Source organism: Pundamilia nyererei, unplaced genomic scaffold, assembly GCF_000239375.1.
Source record: "Pundamilia nyererei isolate P.nyererei 1_Seehausen unplaced genomic scaffold, PunNye1.0 scaffold00019, whole genome shotgun sequence".
Taxonomy (NCBI): Eukaryota; Metazoa; Chordata; class Actinopteri; order Cichliformes; family Cichlidae; genus Pundamilia; species Pundamilia nyererei.
Window position 1 is genome coordinate 3,319,936 of NW_005187420.1, and position 7,574 is coordinate 3,327,509.

A 7,574-nucleotide genomic window follows, 5' to 3' on the forward strand; every position below is an offset into this window, starting at 1 on the left:
GCACACTCATTTCCACCGTTACACGGCGGCTGGCTGCTTCCCAAACAAACACACGTGCAGCTTGGCACTTGTGCTGTACGTCACAAGTCACGTGACGTGACGCTGCGGCTGTGATTGGTTCGGCTCTGCGCTACTTAGTTTGGATTGACTGTTCTTTTTTTTTCTTTTTTTTTGTTAAGAGGACAAGAGCGGCGAGGTCTATCGCAACAGTTTGATTTTCCTATCGAGAAAAAGTTATTTCGCAATACATATCGTTATCGTTCTATCGCCCAGCTCTAAATCAAACACAATCAAACAAACGTCAGTTTGTGCACAGAAGCACAGAGGAACTACTTTCTGCTGTTTTTAGATCTCCTTCATCACTCTCAGGGTTTCCGGGCTGAGGATTTTTTCTTGAATTCTTCCAGATGCATCTGTGCATGTTTCCATTTAGCATCAAGGCAGAACTTCCTCCGAGCCACAGTGGTGACTCTGCAAGAAACACATGATACACACTTTAAACACACACGTGCAGTTTCACTGTCGGGAAGAAACTGGAATATACGTCGCAAAGACTTGATTAGAAGTAATAAACATTTCATTTAGTCATTACCAGAAGCCACTGATAGAAATCGCACTTCTTTATTGTCGAACTGATTCAGATCAATCGTGACTCCGAACGAGAGCAAAGACTTGAGTTTTCATTTATGGCAGTTGATCCTGACAGATCAGTGAAGCTGATCCGAACAGGACCCGAGAGCTAAAAACATCTTTTTGGAGGCAGATTTCACTGCATTTACTTAGCTTCACCTAATTTTCTCCTCAACATTATTATTATTGTTTTACAGTTTACAGTCCTGAGCTCACGGACCATGCTGTTGTTGTAATGGCTGCATTTAACATGTGGCAACAGGAAAACGTATTAACACTTATAATTAGAAATCTACATGACATAGATTGGTTCACCCCTATTTCATAAAACCGTTTTACAGCAAGAACATTAATTATTTTGTCACAGCTCACAGTTTGCTGGATGAGAAATATTTAACAGAATTTCAAAGTCAGGTGGTCACAGTGAGAATTTAAGCTGCTACAAAACTGAACAAAAACAGTCGGGATAATAACACTCCTGACCTCCTGAGGATACTCACATGATCGCTTCAAGGTTGCAGCTGCTCTTCATCACATGCTTCACCTTGTCCACTGGTATGTGGATTTTATTAGTGACGGCCTCGCAGCATTCAACACCGTTTATCACCATGTCTATAGCGACTGGCACTGTGGACACACACACAGAGTTAATACGAGTGCAGCTCAGACTCACGGCGCTCAGAGGTCAGAGGTCAGCGGTACTCACTGGCAGAGCTGTGCTTCAGGAAGCAGATGAGCGTCAGGACCGTGAGAGCCAGCAGAGTCTTCATGGTTCCCGACACAGACAGATGTTCTTCTGTTTGAATGTGCAGGGCTGATGTCCTCCAACCTGCTCACTGCTCCCTTTATATCCGACGTCCACGTTCATGGCTCAGTGTGTTCTAAGAAGTCACGGTTCCCCTTTGGTTCCACTTCTTCTCCTTTCTGACAGGATTCAGAGAAAAACATCTGGCTGCATGATAGAGCTGCATTTTCAGTCATAAAGTGTTTTCTGTCATAAAGCCCAACAGTTCTGATTGGCCAACGCTTTGGAAATAAAAGTATAGATTGCTTTATTTTTACGAGTGTGTTGGCCTCATGAGACAAACGTGCAGCAGTGACTTCTGGGTACGTTATCTACCAGCCTCTTTATACAATCCTCTGGCATTGTAGATCCATGTGTCCACCAAAGCTTCTTCAGGTGCTATTTTACATTCTCTAAGAGAAGAAAAGGCATCTTGGTGCAAAAATATAACAAAATGCAGATAGATGTAGATGTTTGGTTTCAGGTAAGCAAATCCCTAAAAGTCGATGCTGTTTTTGTTTTATAAGGACGGTTCTAGAAGCCGGTGCTGCAGGATAGTGAGCTCTTGATAGAGCTTCAGTTCATGGTTTCATGGTCTTCAGAAATCATGTCATGCTTTTATTTTCTAACACAATAAAAACATATGTGCCGCTGTGGTCAGAGGATCACATCCAGTCATCATGGGCATGAACATTGTTGTAATTTTATGCTTGTAATGATTTCATTGAACTTTTTTCAGACTCAAATATGTACAAACAGCCAAACTAACATGAGCTTAAATGTCCCGTAGCAAGTTGCACCTCGACCAGATGCTTTGGGAAACCATCAACAAGCTTCTGGCGTAATTCTGGCTGAATATTTGACCGCTCTTGTTAGCAGAATGGTTAGAGTTCATTTAAACTGGTGATGAAGTCCTCCTTCATTATTCCCACTTTGTGCAGCATACCATCACCACTGGCAGTAAAATAAAAAGCCCCAGAGCACGATGCTACCGCCACCGCCTCAGGTTTGAAAGTCTCACCTTTACTCCTGCTAACGTAAACTGGTTATTGTTGCCAAACAGCTCGGTCTTTGTCTCAGCTGACCATAAAACTTTTCTCCAGAAGGCGACTGGCTCGCCCCTGTGGGAAGCCAAGAATTTCATTATAGCCCGAAGGTGTGGACTTTGGATATATTTTGTATTTGTATATACATTTGAGCCTTTTGGCACTGTGAGGATTAGAGAGAGTCCAACATAAATTAAATCTTGTCCACCTAATTCTTGTTTTTTGAAGCCATTATCCACCCTGGAAACAGAACAAGCCCCTGAAATCCATGAGTGACACAACCTTAAACAAAGCTGGTGTAAAAGTGTGTGTCTACTCTTCTTTTCATGCTTTCACTTCCTCGTCTGTCCTCTGCATCATTTCTGCACAGCTCACAGAAAAATACTTGGAAAACTCTCAAAAATTTCCAAATTTTTAAATTTAGTCAAAGAGGAAAAGACGCCCATAGTCAGCCCCACTCGTCCTTCCAGCCACACCGGATCTCACAGCTCGTTTTGATCAGCTGTTCTCTTTCGGTCTAAAGATTCCTCTTCTTTGAAACAGCCTCCGGTAGAAGAAAAAGCTTTACTGCTCACTGTGAGGTCTCAGACGTCATTTCCAAGGCTGAGTCTGTGCAGTGTGTGTTTGCTCTCAGTGTCTGGGGAGGAGACAACATATGACTGTAACTGAAAACACGGACATGTCACCGGTCAGTGACAGAGAATGACCGACAACATTTATCTGTGGTATGAAAACTGCTGCAGCAGGATAAGCAGAGAAGTCAGAGATCAGAGTCCTCCCCGCGCTCACCTTCACAACCAAAACCCTGTGAGGGGCACAAAAGTAAACCCCTCAGCACTCACGCACAACTTTGGCTGAAAGCTGTGTGTTGTTGAACGACTACAGATGTTATTTTGTGTCTGTGGCACAAATGAAGCTGCAATCAGATGTAAACCTCACGGTAACATTAATAACAGCTGCTGAAGCGACACCAAATTTCAAACCTGTGGGTCTGCATCGTGTTTTTATTCATCTTTACTGATTTCACCAGAGGAGAAAAGGAGCCTGCATCTGTGTTAAAGCTGATTTTTTACAGGAACAAGAACAGGACCTAAATAAGGAAAAAGAAAGTGATGTCATTTCACCTTCTTTAAATCCTTTTCTAAGCAGAACAATGAAGAACAAAAACATTTATGGTCTGTCTTCGGGCTGTGTGCGTGGTCCCCAGCTATTCTCAGAAACCTTTTTTCAGCTGGAGGAAGTGAAAACTGCGCAACGCTGACCATCTCGCAGCGTCGCAGCTCTGCACTGCCGAACGTATCTGGACATGTGCCACAGAAAAAAGTTTTAATTTAGAAATCTGTCAAAAACTACCAATTATGATGTTGTTTATTCAGCAAGTAAACTGAATTCACACATTTAGACCCGAATTTCATCTGACAAGTCAGAAATGAGTCGATCCCACAGTCCATCAAACACTAAAACATGTTTCTGTTCATGAAAACAAGTAAATAACTGATATTTGTCATCTTAATCAAAAATTATGATGTGGTGTAATATTTTTAATATTTGTAATATTTATAACCAATCACAGCAGATGGCCCCGCCCCTCCCTGAGCCTGGTTCTGCTGGAGGTTTCTTCCTGTTAAAAGGGAGTTTTTCCTTCCCACTGTCGCCAAAGTGCTGCTCATAGGGGGTCATATGACTGTTGGGTTTTCTCTGTATGTGTTATTGTAGGGTCGACCTTACAGTATAAAGCACCTTGAGACGACTGTGATTTGGCGCTGTGTAAATAAAATTGAATTGAACTGAATTGAAAATCTGTCCTACAAAAGTGATCTGACCAAGAAGGATAGCAGCATCATAAATCATTGATACAAAGCATAAGATGGATAAAATAATAGCACATACATACAATTACAACACATTCATACACAGGTTTTGGTTTAGAGTAAAGTTACGTTGAAACCAAGCACACCATTGTTTTTCTTGTGACATTACCAATAAGTCTGATGCGTCACATGACCCTCTTCCTATTGAAAAAACACAAGTTGTATCCAAGATGGCCGACTTCTAAATGGCCACCATGGTCACCGCCCATCTTGAGGAGTTTGCCCCTCACATATACTAATGTGCCACAAACAGGACTTTAATATCACCAACCATTCCCATGTTGTTACGGTGTATCCATATAAATGGCCCACCCTGTAGAATTTGTAGCTCACTGCTGGCTCGCACGTTTGTTGTATCGTTATAAATACAGAGATGATGTGATGCACGGAAATGTTTTCAGTTTGTGTTCACGTTTTTTTAAATGTGTAAAGTAACCCTGATAATAATATACAATAATATAATATTTTCTTCTCATTTTAAATCAGGTGTCTTTGTTAATGTGATCAAAATGAGTGCAGCGGTTTCCATCACTGAGTTTGCATCAGTTCTGTCTGTCGCTGCACGGCAGCGATGGATTAACTCTGACTCCGGTCCCAGAGGGCCTGAAATCGGTGGCGAGATGATTTCCATCAAATAATAGGCTGAAGTATCTGAGATCACGTCATGAACGCGCTCTGATGTGAACTTTAGCAGCTTTAAGAAGATGACACTGAGGGGAGGAGTCGGAGCGCTCTGTGTGCTTCCTGTTGGACTTTGTTTGATTTTGAGCATCTTTGTTTTTGTGTGTTTCCCATTAAAGACTTCACTTTGGTTTTCAAATCAAATCACTTTTATTGTCACACATGTGCAGGTACACTGGTACAGCACATGGGAGGGAAATTCCTGTGTGCAAGCTTCACAAGCAACAGAGGTCTGCACAATACAATAACATTAGAATAAGAAATATAAGAATGGGAATCTGAGAATTATAAGAATAAATATATGTACAAATACAGAATGTATGCGCATTACTGAATATGTATATATATACATACGTGTGTGTGTACTTATATATAAAATAAAATAAAATATACAGAGGTCAGCGGTTGGATATTGTGCAAAACAAGTGGCATTTATGTACAGTTCTGGTAAGTGAAGGTGAGGTGTCTGTGAAGTGTTCATCAGTCTGCTGGTTCGGGACCGGATACTTCAGTACCTCCTGATGCTGCAGACTTCCTGCCTGATGGAAGTAGTCTGACCAGTTTGTGGCTGGGGTGACCGGAGTCTTTGATGATCCTCTCCGGTTTCCTCAGGCAGCGCTTTCTGTAGATGTCCTGGAGGGAGGGAAGCTCACCTCCAATTGTCCTTCCCGCACACCGCACCACTCCCTGGAGAGCTTTGCGGTTGTAGGCGGTGCTGTGGCCGTACCAGGTGGTGATGCATCCAGTGAGGAAACGGAAGCTGCTCACTCTGTTGATGGTGATGGGGGTGTGTGCTTCTCTGCTCCTCTTGAAGTCCACTATCAACTCCTTTGTCTTTGTGACGTTGAGGGTGAGATGGTTCCTCGGCACCAGTGGGTCAGGGCGCTGACCTCCTTCCTGTAAGCCGTCATCACCTTTGGTGATAAGACCCACCACTGTAGTGTCGTCTGCAAACTTCACAATGATGTTGGAGTTGCTCATGGCTGTCCAGTCGTAGGTGTAGCGTGAGTACAGGAGAGGGCTCAGTACACACCCATGTGTGTTCATTATGAGGGGGGATGAGGTGATGCTGCACAGTCTGACCACTTGGCGTCTCTCAGACAGGAAGTGAAGGATCCCGCTGCAGAGAGAGCTGCTCGGTCCTAGATCCTGCAGTTTCCTGTCCAGGTTTGAGGGATCGATGGTATTGAATGCTGAGCTGCAGACAGACAGAGGGAAATGCTGAAGATGTGTGTAAACACTCCCGCCAGCTGAGCCGTGCATGACTTGAGGACGCAGCCGGGGATCCCGTCCGGACCACGTTCACCTTTTCTTTAACCAAACTCTGGTTTCTCGCATTTTGATGACATGTCCTTGGACTAAAGTTTCTGCCCAGAATTCAAATGTAGATCAACTTCAGTGAATGGAATCACCCCCCAAAAATCAAATTGAACAAACTAAACATTTCTTTGATTTAAAGACTTAAAGCTGTTATTATGTTTTTTTATTGTTGTATCTGGAAGATGAAAAAACGCAAGTTATTTAAAACCTCAACTTCTTTTTCACTTCTTCACGTTTTGACATCTTGCAGAAAGAGGCAGTGAAAGTTAGACAGGAAGGATTTCAGCTCTGCTCAGATGCAACTGTGTTTTTTTATCCTGCAGACCCTGACCTCTTAAAACAGACAACACTTTGTTATTGTTGGTCCAGAGAAACTGCTTTCAAAAAGTAAAAAAGTCCTGACCAAAAGGAGGTAAATACCCGTGTTGTTAAGTTAGGTGATGATTTGTTGCCTGGAGTGTGCCTCCTGTGAGGAAAAGCCAGAGGCTGCCAGTGATGTAGCCGACTGTCTAGGATCAATGTCAGTTTCACTGAATTGTAACTTAAGTAGCTGTTAACACAGTCACACGTGTTAGCATCGTTTAGCTATCTGCCATCCCTCCTGCTTAACTCTGTCAGTGACAGCTACCTGCTGATGGTTAGTTCAGAGCACAGGGAGTAATTGTTATTCACAACACGTCTGCACACACAGACATGTTGTGTGTTCTCTCGTCCTCGTTGCTGGTTTGTCTGTTTTGTTCCCCTCCGTCTTCCTGTGCATTCTCCCCGCGTTGTTCTCCCTGCATCTCTGTTTCATGTCTCAAGGTTTCAGGTTTGTTTTTGCTTAGCTTTTCCCAGTTTAGGTTACTCTTAGGTTTTGGTTTTGTCCACCATGTTCCTGTTTGTTTCACCTTCATGGTAATGAAGCTCGCTCACTTCCGAAGCAGTCTGCATCTGGGTCCTTTAACAATTCACACACGGCTTGCCCCGGCAACCCATGACATGTTGTGAATGACAGTGCATGTTTGTAGGCATGTTAGATACAAAAAGATGTAGTCTATGACTGAAACGCTCAGTTGAGGATTAACAGAAACTTCTGGTTAGCTGTTCTTTAGCTTGTCTGCAAAAAATCTGAAATACTGAATGTAAAATAATTGCAGTGTAAGGAAAAGGGAACTACTACTGAAATCTTTTTAGAATTGCATTTTGTTAACTTTTGTCTGTTTTTGTTTTATACCTTGTGAAGCACTTTGTGATTTTTTT